The 24,924-nt window shown below is 57.2% G+C and overlaps 1 protein-coding gene across 15 annotated transcripts in view; it reads left to right on the top strand.

Annotated features, from left to right (window-relative positions):
- The window catches only part of SHANK2 (SH3 and multiple ankyrin repeat domains 2), a 561,061-nt gene that overhangs the window by 366,296 nt on the left and 169,841 nt on the right, over window positions 1–24,924 (top strand). The gene's annotated exons all lie outside the window — the stretch shown is intronic.

Below are 24,924 nucleotides of genomic sequence, written 5' to 3'. Positions count from 1 at the left end.
TTTTATTCCATACGCGTCTGCATTTTTAATTTTTACAAATGTGTATTGCTTTTGTCATTTTTTTGAAACCAGTAAAGAGACAGATGGATCTCTGGGCACGGGCAAAGTCAGAAGTCACCACGACGGCCTGTCCAGCGCTTCCTTCTCACTCTCCCAGCGTGACCGTAGGTGTGCATATGGCGGCCGGGAGCCTAGTCGCCATTTGGGCAAGTCAGAGCCCCGGGGAATGTGCCCCCATCTGAACCTGTTATGGTTCCCCCAAAAATGCCCTTCTCCACAGTCTCTGTCGTGATGACAAGCACACCCAGTGCCAAGGGGAAGGCCTGGTACCCTCCTGCCCTCCCTTCCTCCCTCTCCTCCTCTGCACCCCCATCATTCATTCAATCCATCACGAGGGTCTGGGGAGTCCTGCCCTCCTCCCCATCCTCCTGCTGCTTCCCCACGTCAGCCCCTCAGCGCTGTCCCTCCACTGTCCGACCGCCCCAGGGGACCCACCCCTCATCCATTCTCAGGCCGGCATTTTCCCTCCCTTCCCAAATTTTGATCCAAGTGCTACATGCACATAATAAAATAAATCATTCATTCATTTAACCAAACCACGAGACGAGGCTGGGATGGGAAAGGAATCGTCATCTTTCCACCTCTCCCTGCCTCGTCCACACAACCCTGCTTGGCAGAGGGACCACTTGGAAGCATTTTTGCCTCATTCTTCTGATGGTTGCCTCCCTCCCTCTCTGATTATCCCCTTATTTCTTAATTTAACAGTGTAAAGCATTATTGATTTTCTGCTGTAAAAGGTGAGGTTTTCCAATTCTCCCACTCCTCGTCCCCTCCCCAGTTTTGAATAGTTATTGCTGATCTGCTGATTACCTTGAAATAACGTTCTCAAACTTCTCTCTTATTTAATAAGTTTTAGACAGTATCACTCAACCCTTTGCTGTGTTGATATCCGTATTTAAGTTTTCTAGATTCTGTCTACAAGTTGGATTCAAAAATTAAAAACTGACAGAAAGCGTTACATTAGTATGATAATAAAAAATGTTTACACCAGCACCAAGAATGGCTCTAGGCTTCCAGTTCCTCTTTGCAGACCTATAAGGAGGACGGTCTTTCTAATGTCATAACCCAGTGGCTTCTTTTTTCTTCCACTCCGCCAGTTTTTCAAAGTAATGCCGCATTTTAGCTTAACATTAGGGATCAGGATTTTCTCGTGAAGCTTTTCTTTTTCCTGGAGTTTCTGATTGCCTTTCTTTTCTTCTTGCGGGAGAAGAATTGCATCTTCTTCAGCACGCCACGAAAGTGTCATCCTGTTTCTTAGTGTCGTTGGAATCCATTCCGTTCTGGCTGGAGTGCTCTGGCCTCTGCTCCATCTGGAGCTCCCAGCATACGGCCGTCATTCTGAGATTTCCCTTCACTGAGCTCCTGGATCAGCGAGGTGTTTCTTTATCCTTGTTCTGCTGGGACACACGCTCCGGTAATCACCTCGACAAAAGACAGCTGGAGTGTTAGCTTTTAAATGGGCCCGGTGCTGTGGAATTCTAGGTTCAGAATCGTTTGCCTCCTGAACGATAAAGGCATTGCTTCATTGCAATCTTGCCTCTCCTTGTTGCTGGTGAGAAGTCGTGGGGCTGGCTCTTGTGCCCATGTGCGTGATCCTTCGTTTTCCTCTCTGGAACTTTGTAAGAACTTCACTGGATCTGCTTTTCCATGATATTCCGAAAGGTCCTGATGATGAATCTGGGTGTAAGCCTCTTCCTTATTCCGTGTGTTCACTCTCCTGGATGCGCCGTGAAGAAGATGTTTCTATTATTCCCTCGAACATCCTCCCACTTCCTCTGTCTCAGTTCCGTCCGTCCGGATTTCCTAGTGGACCATTTGACTTTTTCCTACTTGCCCCTTATCCTTTCTCAATTTTTTTTTTTTTTTTGGTTTCTTTGCCTTTTTGTTCTGTATTCCGAGGAGTTCCCTCGACTTCCAACCTGTCTCTGTAAGTTATTATTTTGACAATCACATGTTATGTTCTGAGGGCTGTTCCTTTCAATGGTGGAAGAGTTAGAGAGAGTGGTTTCAGGATATCCTTGGGAGCAAGCCAGGCAGCCTTGAATGGGCAGGTCTCTGCACACGCTACTCTCAAGTCAGAGCCCAAGTCGACGGCACGTTCCTGGCCCCACTCCCCGCTAAGGAGTCAAAAGCGGACAGACACGGGTTTTGTGCATCTCTGCAGCACAAGTGGGAGGATCCCAGTTGAAAACCGAGGGATGGTGTTTTCTCGTTTGGAGTGTGAGCACGCACAGATGACCAGGTGATGGAGCGGGGAGAGGAACGGGTCCCAGAAACACCGGGGCCGAGCTGAGCTGTGAAAGGGCAGGACGCTGTGTGGACAGGTGCACAGTCAAAGGGCCCAGACTCTCAAGCCAGACGGGGGACCTGTGTCCCCTCCCAACCTCACCACTCGCCAGCCAAACAAGATCATTCACTCTCAGCTCCACCTGGTGTCGTCTGAAAATCAGCAAACCAGCAGCTGTGGTTCTGCCGCCGTCACGGAGCTCCGAGATTCCGCTTAAGTAGATGATCTGGAGGGAGCCGAGTACACGCCTGGCGCCTAGGATGGGTCCCGCGGATGCTCTTGTTCTGAGCCCCTTGGGACGGCCAGGGGTGCTGGGCTGGCTGGACTCAGGGATCTGACATTGAGTGCACTGTGACCTTGCCCCAGCCAGTGTCCCCAGCATCTTCGTAATGTGAAGTGCCTGACTCTGGCACTTCAGACCTTCTTGGGCTCCCCAGATCAAGGCAAGGGTAGGTCCCCTGGCTGGGGAGATGCTCAGACCCTCTAAAAGGGCGGGGGGTTTTCTGATGGGAGCAGTCTTCTCACACCTGACCTGGGAATCCAGCTTGGAAACTTCTCTGCACGCGGCTGGGGAACCCTCGGCCTTCCGGGCTGGGGGAGGGCTCCTTACTGGAGCTGCTAAGCCTGGCCAGCGAGGCACCCCAGGAGCACCCTGGTCTAGGGCAGAGAAGCCACAGCTCTCAGGGGCCCGGGACACTCGCTCTCATCTCAGCCTTTTCGGTGGGGCCAGACAGGAGGCCTTGGCACCTTTTTTTCTGGACCCGAAGCCCCTGATTGGGGCTGGGAGCCGAGGCCCTCCCCACAAGGCAGGCTCCTGGCTCAGAGCACCCTCAGACCTCATTTAGTACATTCCCAGGTGGCACGTGGGTGTGAGGGTGGGGGGAGCACAGGTGGCCAGGGGGACAGTGGAGAAACAGTGGAGGAGGACCTGGAGGAGGCTGGGATTCCGGGCACACCTCCAGGCTGGAGCCCTCAGGCCTGCCATGTTCCCCACAGGGATGGAGCAGGTGCCAGCCAGAGGTGCACATGAGTGTCCCGTCCCCCCAGATGCCAGAGCCTCTCCACAGGCAGCCAAGGGAGAGGGTTTGCCCTGTTTCTCCCTGTTGTTTTCCCATCAGTGCTGCCAAAATCGTGTCTGGCCTCTCTCTGCCCCTGTGTTATCTCCGCCCTGGTTTGTAGCCTTTAGCAGTGTCCATGGTGTGACCACTCCCCCGTGACTGATTTCAAGCTACCACCGTGAGGTCGCTGAATGCAGAGCCTGGAAGAGACACCTCCAACCGGCCCCTGTGAGTTGGTAGGAGCCAGCGTTCCCCACCGCCCACCACCCCCCAGGCAGACATGCGCGTCTCCCTGCTACCGCCTTCTCCAGCCCTCATGGCCCTGGCTCAGGGTCTGACACAGGGCCAGCCCTCAAATATGTAATTAGGTGCACTCACCTGGAGACGTAGGGGCCAGCTTCAAGCTGGACGAGGCCCAGTCCTGCCAGTTTAGGCACCAGGGTCCTAGTCCCCGTTCTGACACTAGCTGCCTGCTCGGGCCTCTGTTTGTCCGCCTGTAAAATGGCTACATCATCCCCAAGGTCTTCTGGTTGTAGAATTCTATACCTTCTGCCTGAAAGCGCCGTAACCACCAGCCAACGGTCACCTGTGAACGAACAGGCCTTGTAAACTGAGCCTCGGAAGCCCTGAGGTTCAGAGTTAGGCACAGGCCGCCAGCGGGGCACCATGCCAAAGAGAAGATGAGGAGGGCAGTTCTGGAAGTGTCCCAGGGCTGCGCCTGGCACCCAGTAGGCTCTCAGGAGATGCTCATGCTGATTCCCCACCTCTGGCCAAAGGCCTGATCCTCCAAGCCTTCCTCCAGAAAGCAGGAGGGTCTTTGGTGTCCCCTTTGGTAGGAGGAGCCAGAGGGAGAGGCAAGCAGACCCCACCACTCAATGTTACCTGGGCCAGGGGGCAACTGACAGGGTGCTCTGCCTTTGCCCTTTCCACCCCTGCGTCTCCTGCATCTGTCGCCTCCAGGATGGGACTGGGGATGACCCTGACTTGTCTCCTTTTCCCCTGCATCTGACATAGGGCCTGGCAAGGGCTCAACACTCAGAATGTGGCGGGAGGGGTAGCCATGAGGACTGGAAGTCAATGGATGGATGGATAGTGGATGGGTGGATGGATAAATGGCTGGGTAGATGGATGGATGGCAGATGGTGGATGGATGGCGGATGGTGGATGGGTGAATAGATGGATGGATGGGTGGTTAGGTAGATGGTGGATAATGAACAGATGAGTAGATGGGTGGCTGGATGAATGGAGAGGTGGATGGATGGTTGCCTGAGTGACTGGGTGGGTGAGTGGGTGAGTAGACAGACAGAAGGAAGGGCAGGCAGGCCAGGACTCTGGCCTCCTCATGTGGAACATAGGCATTTCCAAAGCAGACGTGGCCAGGTAGCAGATGCCAGTTACTGGCCTCTCCCTGGTAGCCAGTCAACCCCAAGTTCATCACTTCTCCTTGCCCTTTCTCCTGGTCATGCCTTCTCTCTGATCGCTGCAGCCAGATTCCACCCCATCTCTCACCTGGACGGGGCTTCAGCCCTCTGACTCATCTCCCAGCTCCCAGGAGCTTTATCCCCTCCCAGTCCACCCACTCGAGTGGTATTTCTGAAATGTGAGTTTTCCTCGCATTTACAACCTGCATTGGACGCAGTGCAATCCGGTACCTTTGGGGGTTGTACGAGAGCCTCCACTCCACCCTCCCAGTTCCAGATCCCTCTGCTCCCCCGTCACTATGGTAACACCGTTGTGCCTTTGCTCATGCTGGGTCTACTTCCTGGGGCCACCCCCTCCTGTCTGTGCTCACCCTGCCCTAGCCCCTGTCCTAGGCCATCCGCCATGGGTCCTCCATGGGTCCCCTCCCCAACCCTCAGCAAGCTTACTGCAGTGCCAGCACACGTGGCTCAGGAAGATAACAGTCAGTGAAGACTGCGTGTCCTGAAGGAGCTCCTGGACACGGAGTCCAGCCGGCCCAGCTGAATCCCATAGTACAAGCCAGGCCCCTGCCTCAGGTTCGTGGGAGGGGCCCAGGGCGATATACCATGACCACTGCACACAGTGGGCCCGCAGGGGCTTCCGGCTCCTTCCATCCGCCCCACTCTCACCCTCAGTTTCCACGTCTGCACATCACGAGGATTGACATGCCCCCGTCTCTCAAGTCCTCCCACCCCTGACTTGTCCCTGTAACACGTGAGCAGCCTCTGCTGGAGCCCCTCCCCCACCAGCAGGGCCAACGCACCTACTATGTGCAAAGGACTTTCCCTGTATCCTTGCTTCTGGTCCTCCTCACACTGCCGCCAGGTGACCGCCATCCTGTTTACAGATGCCGAAGCTGAGGCTTGCTGATTTGTGGCGCTCGCTTACTGGAATTCCGCACCCTCTTCTCAACACCTGCTCCTCATCCCAGCCCAACGAGGAGGGTAGCCCGTGTCCTGCACTTTATAGATGAGGAAACCGCACAGAGGGGGACTTGAACCCAGGCCAGGTGCTATCAACCTCCATCTTACTAGGATCCGAGGGGCTTGTGTAGTTCAGAACCATGATATGACCATTTCTGCTGGACCGTGTTCAGCGGAAGCCCCGTTCTTCCTCTGTGTCTTCGAGAATGACTCCACTGAAGCGTGCCCGCTTAACAGGTGCGAGGCTTCCTTCGGGGGCGATGAGAATGTTTCAGAACCAGGGAGAGGTGGCACGGCTTTGTGAATGCCCTAAACGCCACTGAAGTGTTCGCTTGAAAACGGCTAAGTGTATGGGGTGTCAATTGCACCTTAATGTTTTAAAAAAGAAAATAATCCTGCCTTTTTCTAGAGGTAGGTTTAGTCTGAGGAGCTGGCAGGCAGGACCAGCCTCAGGCGGATGGAGAGAGAAGGCAAGAGCTGGCAGAGGGCCAGGAAAGGGGCTGATGTGGGCAACGTGCCGGTCCCTCCAGGACAGCAGAAAATGCCAGGCACCTGTCTTGGCCCCCCCAGGAGGGCCCAGGGAGAGCTCTGGAACAATGCAACCCGTCCAAGTCTTCAGGGAGGTGTAGCTTAGGGAACCCTGCTGCCCTTTCCTCTCTACTTGGGGGCGGTGGTCACGTGATCAGCAGCCCGGGGCTCCTATCCAGACTCCTGGGTGGCTGCCAGCCAGCAAGCAGGGCTTTGCTCCTGGGGCACGTGCAGACTCCAGCCTGACTCCACTAATCAAGGTCGTGGTGGAGGCTGGCACACTGGCCGGAAGCCCAGTGTGGCAGATGGTGCCGTCGTGTCCACGGGTCCCGGGCCTGGAGTCGGCCCCGTGGAGCCAAGGCTGTCTGTGGATGAGCAGGGACATGGGCAGGAGCCGAGATTCGCAGAGCTCTGTTCCGGGATGGGGCCCAGGATGGGCGAGAAGTTCCAAAGAGCTTCTGCAGCAGGAGACCCGGGTGGAGGCTGGGAGCTCTCTCCATACCATGTTTTAAAGCTGTGGCCTCTTTCTGCTCACAAATCCCCGTTTTTTTGCCAAGCCTCTGGGGCTCTCGGGTGGGAAGGCAGGGGGTCCTCTGGCAGCTGCACCTGGGGACACACCCCAGGTGTGCTTCCTGCCTGTTTCAACCTAAGCTCACTCAGATTCTGTTTCTATAAAAATCAAGTGATGTTCAGGCGTCAGCATCCTCGTCCTGTAGCCAGCGCAGAATCCCACGTGTTCAAGACATCTAGAGGGGGTTTCTGTTACTAAAACCAAGATCCCAGACTGATAGACCAAGAAAGGCTAGGTTTTCTCTGCGGGACATGTGTCCCCCCCTGCTTCCTGACCCGAGAGGGTCACTGTCTTAGAGGACTGAGTTTGGATCACTTGTTAAAGCAAAAGGACCGAGCAAGTAGAAAACCGAATGATCTGGGAAACTTAGCGTGCTCCAAACGTCCCTTCGCCTCGCCCCCACGTAAATGAGGTGCCTCTCCCCCAGGGGTGGGAGCCCGCGACATCATGGCCCGGGGTTACTGAGGTAGCACCAGTGGCGCATCCAATTTCCGGGTGTGGTGGGGGTGGATGTAGAGGGTTGTGCACTTCTCTGCCTTCATGGCGGTGATGCCCCGGGGGCCTGAGTCCCATCTTTACCTCCTCGGTTTCTGCACCGGGCATCTGATGGACTCCTCAACCTCGTACGATGAGATTACCGCCGCCACAGCGGAAACTTGTCAGCATCACGTGTCGCCTTTGGGTTGGGCCTTACCGAGAAGTCTCCTTCTGAATTCTCCTTTGTTGCGAACCCTGAAGCACGGAGAAATACATCCGTGCGGGAGCTGTTTACTCTGTGCTTTCGTGAACAGACTTCGCAGAGAGAAAAGGGACCCCCGGATGGGGAGCGGGGAGCACCCCGGGGGTTCGATGGAGCCTGTGCTGGCTGGAGCTTCAAGGCACCGCACCTTCCTGGGGAGACGTGGGTCCCAGTGGCTCCCGGGGAGAGAAACCAAAACGTCCCTGAGCAGCCGACGTCGCCTCTCAGCTCTCTTCCCAGTGAGGGCACGTGATGGCAGAGCTGCCGGCACGTCGGGGTGGCTGCCATTTCCGCGGGTAATTGCATGTGGTCTAATTCTTGATGGGGCTTTGTTCCTCCGAGCGCTGGGAGGCTGGGAAAAGGTGACTTACAGGGAAGGAATGCACAAACACTTCCGCAGGACCTGTCTGCTTCTTGCCTGGTACCCATGCCAACCTGCTCCTCCACCCTCCTCAGCGTCTCCAGCACCGCAGAGCCTGGGATGGGGTGAGTCAGCCCCACGATGGGCGAGGCTGGATGAAAACACCCCCAGCCTGCATTGCAAGCCTGGGCTGTCTCCGGGGGAGGGGTGGCTTGGGTGGCTTGGTGGACCTTGTGATGGCCTGCCCAGAGATGCCCACATCCTAATTCCTGGGACCTATGACTATGTCACGTGGCCAAGGGGAATTAAGGCTGTTGATGAGATCTTGTCATCAATTCAGCTGACCTTAAGATGATGATCCTGGAGGATCCGAGCGAGCCCAGTGTGATCACAGGGGTCCCTATGAGAGGGACGAAGGAGGGTCAGAAGCGGAGGTTGGAGCGACAGAGGGAGGGGCCATGAGCCCGGGAGTGCAGGCGGCCTCTAGAAACTGGAAGAGGCAAGGAAGAGATCGTCCCCCGGGGCCCCCTGTAGGCACCAGCCCTTGCTATACCTCGATCTTAGCCCAATGAGATTTGTGACTTCCAGATCTGTGAGAAAATCCATTTGTGTTGTTTGAGTCACCAAGTTTGTGTTACGCTGTTCCAGCAGCGACAGGAAACTAACACAGAGAGCTCGTGAGCATTCAGCGCGCTGGGACTCAGTGCGATGAGTGGTGACCCTGGCACAGGTGGCTCTGACCAGCGTTAGCCTTGAGTAGACCTCTCCTGGAGACAGGGAGCGACGGCCCCACTTTACAGATGGGGAAACTGAGGCTGCCAGAGTCCCTGTCCTCTGCCCAAGGCCAGAAACTGCAGCAGGAAGGACTCGGGACTCCAGTTCCTCTCCCAGGTCGTGCTGATTGTGTCCCCCCCAACACACGCACCTGCAGTGATCTCTGTGGGACCCCTAGTCGTTTCCAGAGGCTTGTGGGGTAGGAGATGAGGTCTGGGCTCCATGCTGGGAAAACCCATGGCATGCCCTGGCTGTGAGGCTGTGATGGGGCCCCCCAGGAAGAGGGTCAGCATTGCCGCCATGGAGACCCCCGGCCCGGAGCCCACCCTGCATCTGAGAATGGAGTTGTGGCACACGGGGCAGGGCTAGGCCCGCCAAAGCTGGACTCACACAGCGCCTGGAGCAAGGCCACCCGTGACCAATGCAACATCAGGACGGCACCCGCCTGCTCCTCACTCTGGGAGGTGCGCCTTCTCGCCACTGCCCTGAGCAGGGCGCAGGCCACACCAGGCCAGGGGGCCGGTTGTCCCAGGAAGCTCTGAAGACCCTCACCCATGGAACCTCGTGTGGCCACGGTCCGTGGTTCCCTGCAGGCCCTTTCCCTGTAAGATGGTGAGCTCCCTGTGCTGGGCCTAAGGGACCTGTCTCCGGCCCAGCCCCGGCTCCGAGAGGACTCAGAGGTCCATGCAGACAGAGCTCAGGGCCCAGCATCTGCCTCCCCGCGTGCAGCGTCCTCAGCGCAGCCTGTGCAGGTGCGTCCCCTACTCCTGGGTCCGTGTCCTGGACGGTCCTACAAATGACCCCAGACTGGGCGGGTTAGAACACAGTCTTGTTTTCTCACAGTTCTGGAGGCCAGAGACTGAAGTCAGTGTGTCAGCAGAGCCGCGCTCCCTCCGCGCTCCATCCAGGGGATGGTCCTTCCTGAATTCTCCAGCTTCTGGGGGCTCCAGACATCCCTGGGCTGTGGCCGCATCCTTCCTGTCTCTGCCTCCATCTTCACATCTCTTTCTCCTCTTCTCTCTAATGTCTCTCCTCTTCTGTCTCTTAAAGGACATTTGTCATTGGATTTAGGGCCCCCCCCCCAAGACCAGGATGATCTCCCTTTAATCTTTGCCTTAATTCCATCTGCAAAGACCCTACTTCCAACGAGATCACATGCTCAGCTCTGGGGGACTGAATTTCGGGGGATGCTCTCCAACCACGACACCCCTCCCATGTGTGTCTTCCCTCGGGGACACAAGTGCCCCCAACAAGTGCCCAGGACGGAGACCCAACTTCTGCCACCCTCATATCCTTTCCCCTGCCAGCCTCGGGGGGAGCCCTGGATCACCGTCACACGCTGCTCCAGGGGGAGGCTGCGCACACCCCAGGGGCAGAACTCACAGCCCAGGTCCTGCAGATTTGGAAATGGGTCACCGTGTGGGTTGGCAGATGGGCATCCAGGGGAGTGAGGAAGGGGCACCTGTTCTGATTTGCACAAGGAGCTGGAGCGGGGTGGACAGCGGGCAGTGGTGGACTCTGTCCGCGGCAGAAGAAAGGTCTGGGCCAGGCCTCGGCTCTGACGGGAGACTCACTCAGGCCACACGCAGAACACACCTGTGTGCCCACTGTGTGCCCACCATTCCAGGCCCTGGAGAGCGTGTGGCCAGGGAGACAGATGGCACCTCCAGGAACTCGTGGGAGAACAAGGGAAGTCGTTTCAGCTGGTCCTCGATGCTGTGGAATGAACAGAACAGGCCAATGGCCTGGGGCAGGCAGCTGGAACAGGCAGGGGGACATTTCAGGGGAGGCGACCTTGAAGCTGGACCCACAGGGTGACTGCAGGCTGCTGTCCTTCTTGACTCCCTCGCTGCCCCAGGACTAAGGCCTTGGTCCCCAGCAACCCTGTGCCCAGCCCTGACCCACTTCTCCCCATGGGGAGACAGGAGGTGGGCCCCAGGCCTCCACGGACTGCAGGGCAGGGAGAGGCTGCCCTAGACAGCAGAGATCCCAGGAGAGGGTGTGAGGGCCCAGGGAGGAGCTCTGTGACCTCCCTCCACGGGCCGAGGACAGGCCTGCCCCCGTGCTCGGGGAGAGGCTGGCTCCTAGCAGATGAGTGCTCTACAGCTGAGCACCTAAGTTTGGTGTCCAGCTCTGCCCTGTGCAGCTGTGTGACCTTGAGCTAGTCCACACCTCTCTGAGCCACAGCTTTCTCGTTTGTAAAGTGGGAAAGAAAACAGTGCCTCCCTCCTGAGTTTGTGGTGTGAGAGAGTGGGGGTAGGGGCTTCACACAGCGCCTGGCGTGTCGTGAACACAGGACTGGTGTGGCCGTGCTGCTGCTGTCTGTAGGATCCACATTCGCGTGGATTAATCCGTGCGGTTACCTGTTGTTGGACTGTCATCCGGTTCTTCTCAGTAATGTGGGAGGGAGGGAGGGAGGCAGGAAGGTGGGAGGGAAGTTAGTTCTAGTGAGTACATTTCAGCTAAAATCTGTTTTGATAAACTCAGACCTCCTAAGATCCTCTAACTAATGAGAGTGAGTGTGTTGGAGTTTTGGGGATAGAAAGGGAAATAAATGGAGAATGAAAGTCAGACTATTTATCATTCTGAAGACGAGAAGGAAGGCCGGAAGGGAGGGAGGGAGGGGAGAGGAAGGAGGGAAGGAAGGAAGAAAAGCAAATAAAGATGCGGGCTGGGCTTGTAGACAGGTGCCTGGAACCAAACAGATTGCACCTAGAAAAATATCTGTCGGAGGCGAATTAGAAACGAGCAAATCATCATTAAAGCCTCAAGGAGCAGGTCGGCTGCCCCAGCGCAGGGGAAAGGCGAGACGGATGGCCTGGGCTGGCCAGCCATGTGCTGGCACTCCAGCCTTAATCAAGAGTAATGAGGGAAATCAGGGGAGAATTAGGAAACCTTGAAGAACAGGGAAAGTTAAGGAAAGCAACCAGCTGGGGCTGAAGCCCTGGGAAATTGAGACCCGCCGCGGCCTGGCGCCGAGGCTGGCTGACGTCTCGGAGGATTGACCCCACGCTGCACTGACGGCTCTGTCCAGACTCTGCGGGCAATGGCAGTGGTAACTCAAGTGGAGCCTTGGAAGGTTGCAGGTGGGCTGGGACGCCCTGCACAGAGAAGCGACAGACAGCTGGGGACAAGCCCCTCCATCAAGAGACATTATCTTTCTTAGAAACTTGCAGACAGCTGGAGCTAGAGGGAAGTGGATGCAGGCAACAGCTGTGCTCACAGGGGACAGGTCAGGGAGCTTCCCCAGACAGGAGCACACGAGGGCGTGATCATCTGTCTCTCCAGCTCAGAAGGAACCTGACGCCTGGAGCCCTGTCCGTGCCAACCCTGAAGGTCGGAGGGCGTGTGGGGCTTGATTTAAGCCAGGCCATCTTGCACGGTCGTGGGTAGCGGTCCAGTGGGAAGCGCCTGCCCCAGTGCCCTGGGATGCTGGGAGGAGAGAGAAGGCCCAGTGCCACACTGGGTTCAACAGGAGAAAGTACGCCACCGAGCTAGACAAGTTGCACCTCAAAGACCTTACCTTGGTGTCGCTTTTCCAGAATGGAAATCCCATCCTTTGATGAGCTTGGTCCTGAGGCAGCGGGATGCATCCAAAGATGCAGCTGCCTCGGGTCCTGGGCCCTCCGCTCTCCCTTCTGTAAGACCAAGGGGCTGCCCCACGTCAGCATCCAATCCCCATCTGTGTCTAAAATCCATCATTCGTTACTTCGGCTGGCTGTTTAGGCCTTCCCCAGCTTTGCTGTGTCTTTTTGTCCCCAACCACATGACGTACTCGTTATTATCACTCTGCTTTATATCAGCCAGCGCGCTTAGGGAGCCCATGTTGTGGTTAGCAGGAAATGAGTCTTGGCTCAGACCAAGAAAACCACCTTTATTTAGCTCCCGACTTTCTGAACTGAGTCGGTTTGAGACGAGGGGCTGTAATCAAATCTTCCTCGGGAAATTGAAGGTTGTGCGGGACCTCGGGTCTGTGCCACCAGGGCTCCTGGGTCCTTGCTGCCAGTGAGCAGTCGTCGAAAGAATAGGGGTCTGGATCAATCTTTTCCAGCCCAGAGCACAACTCAGAGGCTGCTTGATTTATCAAAAAGTCTCAGCATCCCAATTTCTGCTCATTTGCCCGTATTTTCTAATCTCTAGTCAACCTCCTCCACCCTCCCTGCTCCAGCCTCCAGATGGCCATTAGGACACCTCTGGCTGCAAATAATAAAAATCCCACTGGTGGCGGCTGAGACCACAGCGCCGAGCCCACATCCAGAGGAGGGCACATCCAGGGTTTGTTCCGTGGGCCAGTGGCATCTTTGGAAGCCTCTTGGCCTTTCCCTCATGGTCGCAAGATGGCGGCCACAGCTCCAAGCATCGTGTCCTAGAGCAAATGCTGTGCTAAGAATATAGAGAAGACAGAGTGCCAGGAAGCACTCCTATAAGTCTGTCTCCCCCTGAGTAAAATCTGTTCCGGGGCCCCCAGGGGACTTGCCCTCGGGCCTCATTGGTCAAAACCACGTCCTGAGGCCACCCATAACTTGAAGGGAGGCTGGGAAAGCAGGTATCTGACTGTTCCGGCCTCTGTCGTGGGAAGCAGGCCGGGGGAAGGACCAGGAGCTGGGTGTGTGAAATGGACAGGGCTCAGTGCTGCACCTGTAGTCACGCATAGTCATGTGAGGGACAGCACCAAGGGCCTCCCGGAAGTGGTGGCTGTTGAAATGGGCTTTGAAGAATGAATAGGAGTTCGGCGTATAGAGCTAGCAAGCATACAGAGAGCATTCCAGGTAGAAGTAGAAATATGAACACAAGAACAGCGTCCCTCTGCTCAGCCCGGGAAGACCTCCTCGTTTGGCAGACGGCCCGTTAATGGAAATGAGACATCATAAACGTGCTGTTTCAACGGTGAAGATTTACACCAAAATTCTTGCACCCGTTGTTAGGGGTTGGGCCTCCCTAGGCTTCAGCCCACTCATCCCACTGTGTTCTGTCTTCCTGCCTTGCATTAACCAGCGCACAGGGTGTGGTTCACCATTTCCGGTTCTGGATGTTTGGACATGGGGCAGGACCTACCCGCAGGACCTCCTCGGTTCCTCCCCGGGTGCCCTCTGGGCAGCTCAGATGTGGACAGGAAGTCCGCGATTCCTTCTCCAGAGTGTGCTGCCAGAGCCAACACCCACCCTGCATGGGTGCCTCCTCTCTCCCGACCATTGTCCAGGTGGGGAGGACTCTGGGCCCTTAGGAGGTGCTCCCCGCCCGCCCAGTGACCGACAGCCACTCAGTGTCATGCAGCTTCCAGCCCCAGACAGCCTGGCTCTCCCTCCAGCTGTGTGCTCCTGTGCAGGTCACTCACCATCCCCGTGCCTCAGTGTCCCCATCCATAAAGTGGGAGTGACCTCATATGGTTATCACGAAGATTCAATCAATTTAACACATGAAGCACTGAGGACTTGTCTGGCACAGCCAAAGTGCTCAAAGAGTGTGGGCAGAATCAGTATAATATTTACTATTACTTATTCATTGTTACTAATTAAGCCAGAATTCAGATCTACCCCCACTCGGAGCCAGCTCAGCCTAGAAACCCAGACACAGTAAGGGGAGTGTGTTTCTTTGCGCTTCAGAAGGGGTTCTCCGTATGATCCTTCTGAACCTTTCTAGGGCATTTCACAGATGACCCCATTTCTAAAAAGTGTTCTCCCTGAGTCTTTCCCGGAGCTCAGATCTTGCATAGAACCAGGCACCTGAGTAGGTAATGTAAGTGTTGCTTGTGTAGGAGGATTAAGACTTTTCTTGGCTTTCATTATATGTAGTTATATGTGGGTTGTTCGGAGGCGCTCGCATACATGCATTATTTGTGTCAATTTGAGTGTCTTTAGAAGCTACAGCCCACAGGCCAAGTCTGGCCCATGGCCCGTGTTTGTCAATAAAGTTTTATTGGCACACAGTCCCGCCCAGTCACTTACATAGTGTCATCGCTACTTGGAGCCACAACCAGCAGAGCAAGTAGTTGCAACAGGGACCGTGTGGCCTGCAAAGCCTGAAATATTTGCTCTCAGGCCCTTTCCAGAAAGAGTTTGATAACCCCTGATCCAGAACGTTTATAGAGCCCCTTTCAAAGGACTTAGCAAAAGGCTCCACGTGCAAATGTGTCTCCTTCATACTCTGAGCCACTTTTAGAACTGTCCCTTCAGTGAAGGCCACCTCTTACCTGAGCATCAGCACTCGGAACAGAAGCGAGATATCCTGTGGAGGGAGCTTGGGGGTCTAGTGGGGGACCGGAGCAGAGGCCGGGCCCTCCCCTCCGCCTGGTCTCTCCTGACCTCTCGCAGTGGGCCTGGTGGGGGGACGGCAAGTGAAGGAGCCGGGAGCCCCCAGCCCCTCACCTCCCCCGGCTCAGCCTCCTCTCCAAAGCCAGGGCACCAGGTGGCACCCACCCTCAGTCCGGTTCCCAGGAAAGGAGCTAACTTCTAGTTTAAAGCTGTGGACGATGTCCCTCTCCCCCTGGAGGGACTCAGGAGCCGGCCTTGGGGGATGAGCCCAGTGGCCCGTCCTGCAGCCCACTCAGTGTGGTCCTTTTGGGCGAGCTTCACGACCAACAGATGGGGCAGGCTTGGCCTGTCATTTTAATCAACAAAGCAGGACAAGTCATGGACAGCCCCTTCCTGCACTCCCAGAAAAACGCCGAGCAGGTGTTCCATTCCCTTCATTTTTTTCTTTTTTTGAAGGTCTTTTAAAGAACATTCATTTCAGGGTCAAAGGGCAAGGGTTACGAGTTGGCCCTATTACTAGCCAAACCATGTGGCCCTGGGCAGGGCTTTTCTCCACCAGCTCCGTTCCCTGACGAGAATGATCCCGCCAGCCCGGAGGGTGGCGAGGGTCGCGGAGGGAAGCGGGCATCCAGGATGGTTGACGTAGAGCGGTGGGCTCAGTGCTCCCCCCCACAGGTGGTGGAATGGAAGGACGACCAATTAGTCCCAGTTTGCCCTCAACCAGTCCAATTTTAAAACTGAAAGCCCCCTGTTTCGGGAAACCCCTCCGTCTTGGGCACCCCAGGACCGTGGGTCACCCCTGTCTGTATCACAGACCGTGCACGAGAGTCCCTGGTTTAGGTTTCGTTCATTGAGTCAGTAAGCATCAATGAAGCATCTGTGTTCACCAGGCACTCGAGAAGTCGCCTCTGTGGAGGTGACCTTAGGGACGTAAATAATGACAGCAGTCTGGCTCCTGGAGACCTGGAGCAGCATTCCAGCGGGCGCGCGGGCAGTGCAAAGGCCCTGCAGTAGAGAGGAGGTTGGCCTGTGGGAGAAAGAGAAGACAGCAGTGTGGCTGGAGTAGGAGGAGTTAGGAGGAGGAGAAGGGGGCATGGGTCAGATCACAAAGAGTCTTAGCCATGGTGGGGAATTTGGATTTTTATCCCCGATGCTGACGGGAAGCTGATGGAGCATTTTAAGCGGGAGAGCTATGATCTAAGATTTTTACGGTAAAGAAGTGAATTCAGGGAAGGTGTGTGAGGCAGCTTTTGTGGTCCTCAGGCGAAAGATGACGGGACCTTGGGATCGGCAGAGGTTGTGGACAGATGTGTAAATGCCAGCTCTGTCTTGGTGCTCCAGCCGGTGGCACTTGCGGACAGGTTGACTACTCAGGGAGGAAAGAGAGCACTTCGGGAACACTCCTGGGGTTGGGCTCACTCCTGGGTGTGGCGTGTCCCAGGTGCATGAGCGCCAAGGCCCTTTTCCTTGTTCCTGGAGTTCGGAGTGCTCCCTCCTTCAGCCGTCGCTCACGGAGGCAGCCCCACAGCATCTATACAAGCAGAGCCCGGGGCTCCGGAAGCTTTGGGACTGGAGTGTCCAGGTGTCCCTGGCTCGTGGGGTCCGGCCCTCGTCCCCTCTGCTTACAGCTGCGTGTGAACCCCAGCGGGGTGTCCTCCTGGTTTCCTGACACAAGACGTGTCCCGCGCATGCAGGACGCCCCTTTATAAGGAAGGAAGCCTGGGGTGCTCGGCTGCTTTCACCGGGAGGGTCTCTTGCGCACAGAAAAATGTTTCAGTTTTCAAATAACTTTTCAGACTGAACCCAAGGGGACATTCTCACCAGCTGATGAGGCCTTCCACCCCCTGCTGGGTGCCACGCCTGGGCTGGGGACCTTGTAAACAACGTCACCCCATCGTGATGTTTCTGGGCTGCAGTTGACACCCATATTTTGCAGGTGAGGGTTTTGACACCCAAGGTCACAAGCTGGTTTGGTGACACTGGGATCCCCACCCGGCCTTTCAGGCCTCAAGGCGGCCATTGCTCCGTCATCCCTCATTCCCATTCATCTCGCGGGGAGCTGTGGTCGCCTCCCATCGTTGTTTTGAACGCACTGAAGCCGTATTTTGTCTTCCTGGCAGGTAACGCGCCTGCTAGTACTTAGGAAATGCTTTGGGGTGATTTACTGCGAAGTAATGAGACAATTTAATTTGAATCAAGTTCTTTGCACATTATTGCTTCTATTAGGAAAAACTTGTATCGCTTATCATGTTAGTGACGAGGAGGAAAACGGCTGCGACGAGCCCCGGGCGGGGCGTGGCCATAATCGCCCATCCGAGAAGCGGCTCCCGTGAGAGTGCGTCTCCGAGGAGTGGGTGTGCGGGCTCCATGGGGACGGAGCCCGTCGCCCTCAGCCATGCAGCGTGAGATGACGCTGCTCCCGCCCGTGGAGCAGGACGGGCTCCTGGGAGCCAGGAACAGTGTCATTTGTGAATGAACTGCCCACGTTCATCATCTCCCACACGTGACACCAGAGCAGCCTTGCACAGACTGTCGCTCAGAACACCAAGATGGCACCGGGCGTGGGGCTCCATTGGCCCTGGGAATTGCTGCAGCCTTCCACCGGGACGGGGCAGAGAGGGCAGGGAGGGCCGGCCAGGCCAGGGACCAGCCCTACTGGGAAGCAGGAAGCAGGATGCGGGGAGCAGCAGTGTGTGTGGCCAAGGGCTGGGAGGTGCCCGCTAGGAGGCGAGTGATGGGCGACTCAGGGAGCCCCTCCCGCCCACTCGCTCGCACCAGCCAGGCCTTCCAAGGTCCGGGCCTGGCCCTGCCCCTGCACACCCATGGAGCGTCCCTCTGTGCCGCCCCGCAGCCAGCACTGCCGCCGTGAGCTGGGCCTCTGCCACGCCCGGCATCTCTGCCCAGCTCAGACACCTGTTGAGACCGCCCGCAGCCCCCTTGGAAGAGCCGCCAGGCTCTGTCTAGCCTCGTTCTTCCTGATTGGCAGATCCTGGAAATTTCTAGGACAGCCGCTGCCATTCCCGGTCCCCGGAGGTCCTTCTTTCGAATAGTGTCCCAGTTCCTGCTGCATCCGGCTTTGTCATCGAGAAACGTTTACCCGAGCAGTGATCGAGACCAGGCTGCTCTCGGGCTCCCCTTTCCCTGCGCTGGAGACGGCGGGGTCCCCCCACAGCTGCCCTGGGAAGGAGCTGCCAGGGGCGATAAACACACCAGTCTCCTACGTGCGTCCTGCCCAGGATCCCCCAGGCACCGTGGCCCCCACATCCTCCGCCCTTTAGAAGGACCTCGGTGGGCTGCAGCCCAGACCCTGTCAACCGTAGGGGTCGCGCCCACCGCGCACAGTCCGTAGATCGCCATGGAAGAGTTCCGACACGATCTTGATGATTCTGCCCTCAAGCCCACTTGCCTGTAACTCCTGTCCTTATTCCACCAGCGGCTTCTGTGATGTCTTTGCCATCGGCCACACACCCAAGAATCCTTTCAAAGGGAGGAAAACCTGCCTGGAAGTGGGTTTATACCTGCAGTGATGTGTTTATGGATACGAAACTTAAGGCAGTTGACCGCACGTTAGATTTCAGAGACACTTAATTAACGCGGACTAGTTCCCATGTCGTCGTCTGCTCGTCGGATTTTAGGGCCAGTGGGTTTTATTTTCCAGGGTGCAGACATGTTTGTGGATCCCCTACAAGGCTTTGAGGCCACTGGGGGCTGGGTTGTAGGGCCTGATGGCCGAGTAGTCCAGCGTCTCTGGCCGGCGGCTCTGTGCCACGCTTTCTCTCCCGCAGACCTGCCGAGGGTCAGCTCGCTTGCCTAAGGCACCAGATCCAGGGTTCGTGTGTGTCCCCTCCTGCGGACGCACTCGGGCACAGCGTCTTCCCTGTGACGTCGATTCCCGCCATGGGATCAGGCCTTCTTGACCGCCCGCGGTAGCACTTTCGCCTCGTGCTGTTGGCTTGGGAGGGCCTTGCCATCAGCAAGAGCAGACTCCCGTGTGTGAATTGTCTAGATGGAAACATGGTTGTTGTCCAGAGTTCCTGCCACGTGTGAAACCCACCGCTGGGTCATCCAGCGGGATTCAGGCCTGGCCGGAAAAAGGCTGGGGGAAAAGAAGTGGAACTTTTTCTATCATTTTAGCCTGCTTGGGGAAAAGCTTGGGTCGTCCCGGACCTGGCTGGAATGCTTCTCACTGCCCAGCTGCGTCCCCTGGACCTCGCCCTGGGTATGCAGTGCTGACACCCGTGGCCCCGTGTGATCGGCCCCTCCTGCCTGTCCCATGTGCCTTGGAGCCTTTATCCATGTGGTTCCACCTCTGTCTGGAATGTTCTCCTCTTCTTCCTCCCCCTCCAGCCCCCCAACCTGTTCACTTCTATTCATGCATCGGTCCTCCTCCTCCAGGAAGTCCTCCGGCCCCCTTCTGGTTCTCGCAGCCCCATATCCTGCACGTTGTGTGACTGTTGAATTAATGTTTGTCTTCCCGCTTGCCCCATTTATGAGTTTCCCGAGGCTACTGTAACAAATTCCCGCAGACTGGATGGCCTCAAACAATAGAAATGTATTCTCTCCCCATTCTGGAGGCCAGAACTCTGAGATCCAGGAGTCGGCAGGACTGTGCTCCCTCCAGAAGCACTAAGGGAGAATCTTCCCTCCCCTCTGCCAGCCTCTGGGGGTTTCCAGCAGCCCTTGGTCCTCCTGGGCTTGTGGCTGCTTCCTTCCAATCCCCGCCTTGGTCTTCACGTGCTTGTCTCTCCTCTGCGTCTCTATGTCTCAGATCTCCTCTCTTTTCTCTTCTGAGGACCAGTCATTGGTTTTAGGGCCCTCGCTAAGTCCAGGATGATCTCCTCTCGAGATCCTTAACTGATCGTGTCTGCAAAGACCCTATGTCCAAATAAAGTCACCTTCTCTGGTACGGGGGTCCAGCACTTGAATGCATCTTTTGAGGGGACACCATTCAGCCCGCTCGACCTGACACCTCCACAAGGGTCAGCCTGAGCCCAGTGGGTTCCCTCCAAGATGCTAAGTACCCCGGTCATCACCTGACACTTAGTAGGTCTTCAGTAGGCAATGGCTGCATTAATTTACTAAATAACGTGGTCACTTAACCACCGGCCCCACTGCTTCTGAGCTTTAGTCTTAGACCAAAATCCCATCTCAGTGGACCAGGGAGGAAATGTCGCTGTTTGACTTGACAGGGTCCCAGCCCAGCCGGGCTCCTGAGCATGAAGCCACCTGGTCTACCCCAAGGGTCCCTGCCATGATCCTTCCACGCAGGACAGGGCAGGCCGAGCCCCCCGGGTCCCCGCGCGCTCGCACATCCCGGCCTCCCCGGGCCTGGCTTCCCGCGGCTCCCTGTTTACACCCCCTCCAGGACCAGGTGCTGCTGCCAAGAGAGCTTGTTCAGTGGCGGACAAATCCTAAACGCCAGCTGTCATCGCTGGCACCTGCCACCTCCTGGACCCGAGGAAAGCGGCCTTCCCTGTAGCCCGTCACGGGGCCCCCACTGTGAGGACGGGAACTGTGGGCCACGGGTCAGAGCCACTTGACGCCTGGCCACCTGTGGTCTTGCGAGGCGGACGCCAGAGTGTCTTCAGCCCTGCCAGTGGGTTGGGCCTCTGGGTCCCACTGTGTGGCCGACCCTGCTTTCCTACAACCCTCCGGTCTTGCTCCAAGTGTATTCAATAAACTCTTTGCTGGGATGTGGTAGGACTGCTGGGTGAGCAGGAGCACGGACAACACGGCCACCTTTGATGCTCTCTACCATGTGGCTCCTAGGAGAGTTGCGACGTGGAGTTGCCCCTCCCAGGGTTGGTGTGGTTCTGTATGGCCACCTCCGGCCTTGCATAGCAGCCTACGGCCCGTACCCCTGTGTGGATTTCCATATAGGGACACCTCTTACATTCTCCAAGGCAGCCGATGGCCTGTACTTTATGAACTAGAAAAGGTGCCTGTCCCTTGCCCCAGGCACTTCACTTCCCTCTGTGCTGAAATCACCATAATGAACATATGGTTCTATGATGGCCGTGATGCAAATGGTATCCTCTGTAGTTGTACCATGCACAACCTGTGCAGCTGTCCTTGGCGGGGCTGGGTGCTCATCCCCTTTCCTTCCACAGCTCCTGCTACAGGTAGCTGGCAAAGGAGAGTAGATTTCGGGTACATGAAAGTGCTCTTCCACCCCGTTCAGAAAACGCATTTGAATAGAGCGCAGCTGGATTACTTTTTTTTGTTTAATCAGCAAACAGGTGGAACCTCACCAAGGGTAGCCGTGCCGTGCAGGGAGATTCAGAGAGGAGCGAGGCCTGATGTTCACTCTCAAGGAGCCCGCGGTTAATGGCTAGGGGGTGAGCAGGGCCCCATCAGGGGCTTGCTTGAGGGGACCCTCGTGGTAGGAATGCGTGACCTCGTGCCTCATAGGGACGGTTTGGGATGGCTTCTGCCCAGCTCAGAGGGCCCGCGAGTTAAAGGTGTTGGGGGGTAGGGAGGCAGGGTCAAAGGGAACATGGTACATCAGGCAGGGAGGTAATACAGAGGCCCAGGGTGCAAGGAATTGGGAAATTATAAGGCCAAGTTTAGGGCATTTTAAAGGAGAATGAGCTGGAGGCGACTCAGCAGGAAGGCTGGGCCAGGATCTGGCCCCAGGCACAGGGAAGATGCAAAGCTGGGGTGTGGCCTGGTCACTTTGGGGTGAGGCTGTTCCACCAAGCCCCGTCCCCAGGGACCCGTGGCACTGACTTCTGAGCTCACACCAAGGTCAGCAGTGTGGGGACTATGGAGGTGACAAGATCATGCCCCAGGGAAGTCGGCTCTCGATGCGTCTGGGCTGCATCTGGAGAGCAGATCTGCTGGTGTGGGGCGGGGCTGGCCAGGGCGGCCTCTGGTTCTCATACTTCAGCGGGTCTCCCGGGCATCTCAATGCCCCGGCTTCTGGACATGGCCACAGCTGCCATCCTCGGACACTTTTTAGATTCATAAACCAGCAGAAAGACCCTCTGAGGGTTTCTCATCTCCAGGAACGTTCCTCCCTGAGGCCTGGGGGTGGGACTTCCCAGTCTGATTCTGTGCCATTGGGACTAAACGAGACGTGAGCTCCTGTTTTAAGAGGGTGACACTTCCCTTCCAGTTTCCCGTAACTTTGCATGGGTTGCTACAAAGATTCTAAGTTTCTAACGGCCAGGAGCTGCCTTTGCCCTTTCGTCTGGGGCTCCCTGGGCCCAGCCAGGTGCATGCAGTAGGCACTCCACGATGCTGAGCTGCTCCTGCCCTCTGGGTACGCCTGGGAATGCAGGCGTCATCCCGGAGCCACCTTCACTCCAAACCCTGCGGTCTTCCTTCGGCCACCTCCACTGATGACACCCCTGTTCTCCACACTTGACGCCCAACTCATGTTCGCACATGTCTTGCTCCACTCCACAAGCGTTATGGGGTGTGTGGCCCCGTGCTGGGTGCTGCGGGCTCCTGGGGTGATCCGCGAGATGAGGTCACGGCCCACGTCTCCTGGGGGCCTCAGCACTCGAGGGCGGGTGCGGATGCTAACGAGGGCGGGATCCCTCGTTACGGGGGGGCCTCGTCTCACTTGCTCTCTGAAGTCCCTACAAGGCAGGTATTATTATTGCCCTGTCTTTGCAGGTGGGGAAACTGAGGCTCTGAGTAGCTAAGCTGGTGCGCGCCTGAGCTGGGGTTCAAACCCGAGTGTGTTTGTGAATGAAAAGAAGGGAGGTCGTGATGGGCCGGGGCCAGAGGCTGTTTAGATCCTGAGATAACGCAGGAGAGAGAAGCTAGGGGCTGTGGGTCTTCGTATCAGAGACCGAGGAGATGGGCGTCAACTCAGCCAGCAGGACGGAGCCACACAGTTTAGGGGGAAGACAGTGGCACTCACGCGCGTGAGTCAAAAAGTTCTTCGGTGGGTTGGGAATCGCTGAGAGGGTTAAGGGAGGGCTCAGGAGACGGGCTCCGTCGTGAGCTTGAGAGGGGTCCTTACGGGAGGGGGGCTCGACCCTTGCAAATAAGGACCTTCCTCGGGGTGGTTGCTGTTATTAAACACCTGCTGCATACCTAGGCTTGGTGGGTTATTTCATTAACTCCTCCTAAGGCCCACGGGCGTGATTGCTGTTAGTTCCATTTTGCGGAGCGGGGCCTGAGGCTCTGGAGGTCAGCGTGACCTTGGGTCAGAGCAAAGCTGGGGTTTGCTCTGAGCTCTGAGTGATGCCAACACCATCCCCCGCCCGCCACGGCAGAACACCCCTGCCCCACGCGGTCACTGGGGTTGTAGCCAACAAGTGTCCAGCCAGCTGAGCTGCCAGTAACAAGTTCCCCAGCGCAGGGGGACAGCTGGCAGGAGGCGAGGGGCCGGTTTGGGCCGTAATTTGGTCTTGTGGGCAGAGTTGGCCCACGGTGGGGCCGTGTACCTGGAGCACAGCACAAGTTCACCTCAGAGCCGGGCAGAGGCGGGCCATGTGTCCCCGGGGGAGAGAGGGCCGAGGACCCTCGGAGCCGGCACCCTCTCTCTGGGGTTTCAGGGAGCTGCTTGCCGGCAGCTACGCATGCAGAGAGAAGTGTGGAGCAAAGGCCGTGGCTTCAGCAGCCAGGGCCCTGGAGAAGCAGGAGCGTGTTTTGGGCTTGCCCCTGTCCTGTACCGGGTGGGCCACGGGGCCCGGGCTCCCTCCCCTTTGAGCAGCTCAGAGGGAACAGAAGGCGGCAGTGGGAAGGTGGTCTCTGTATCCTGGTTGAGGAAGGCTGTGGAGACGGGAGGGTGGAGAGCCCTGGTCGAGGGTCTGCTCACACAGAGCCCCGGCTCTCCCCCTCCAGTCCTGGGTCCGCAGGTCCTGGGTAACCGCCAGGCCGGCCACTGTTCCTGATGGCGGTTAAAGGGACGGCTCCCTGGGGCTCTCTCCTTCCACCGCACCGTCGTGGGTATCGCCCCATCTGACCTTACGGTGATCCAGGGAGGCCCGTGGCTTATTCTCACTGCCTTAAAATGTGAGGGGAAACTGAGGTTTAGAGAGCCCCGTCACTTACTGAAGGCCAGGCCAGCCATGTGACCCTGCCCGCGGGCTCCCGGGGCCCTGGACTCCTCACCATGCTTCAGCCCTCACCTGGGGGCTGTGGGGGAGCTGAGCCAAGGGGCTCACGGTTGCGACCAAGCTCCAGGAGCTCGGGCTCCCTGCACTTGGCAGGCCGTCCCCGGGCGGTGGGGGAAGGCAGGTCGAGAGCCCAGGGACCGAACCTCCCCCCTGCCGGGTTCTTTTTTTTTTTTTTTTTTTAAAGATTTTATTTTTTCCTTTTTCTCCCCAAAGCCCCCAGGTACATAGTTGTGTATTCTTCGTTGTGGGTTCTTCTAGTTGTGGCATGTGGGACGCTGCCTCAGTGTGGTCTGATGAGCAGTGCCATGTCCGCGCCTAGGATTCGAACCAACGAAACACTGGGCCGCCTGCAGCGGAGCGCGCGAACTTAACCACTCGGCCACGGGGCCAGCCCCCCCACTGCCGGGTTCTTAGACCCCCTGGCCAGTCATCCTGGACTGTGTGGCCTACAGGCTGTCAAGGTGTGTGCCCCTACTGTGCTTTCCTGGAAGACAGGGTCACCCTGGCGAGTTCCTTCGCACGGGCGTCTGATGCAGGGATGAGGGGCTCAGGAGGGGGTCAGGATGCGTGTGGCTTCTCCCGCTATGTCCCCAACCTCCCTGAAGCTCCCCTGCCCCCTCTGTGCCGTGGGAAGCTCCCGGCTGCTGCCCGTCCAACCCCCTCCAGATCCTCCTCCTCCCGGGGCCACCCCATCTGGGTTCACTGTGGTGCTCCCAGTTGGCTGCGTGCTGGGGGCGCGTACTTCCTGCAGGCGGCGAATCCAGCGCTGGGCAAGGCTGACCTTCACTTGTCTGGGACTTCGAGCCCGTCAGCACGTTGCTCCCACCGTCTGCT

Source organism: Equus przewalskii, chromosome 11 (genome assembly GCF_037783145.1).
Source record: "Equus przewalskii isolate Varuska chromosome 11, EquPr2, whole genome shotgun sequence".
NCBI lineage: Eukaryota > Metazoa > Chordata > Mammalia > Perissodactyla > Equidae > Equus > Equus przewalskii.
Note: the sequence above shows the minus strand (reverse complement) of the source record. Positions and strands in the feature narration are given on the sequence as shown.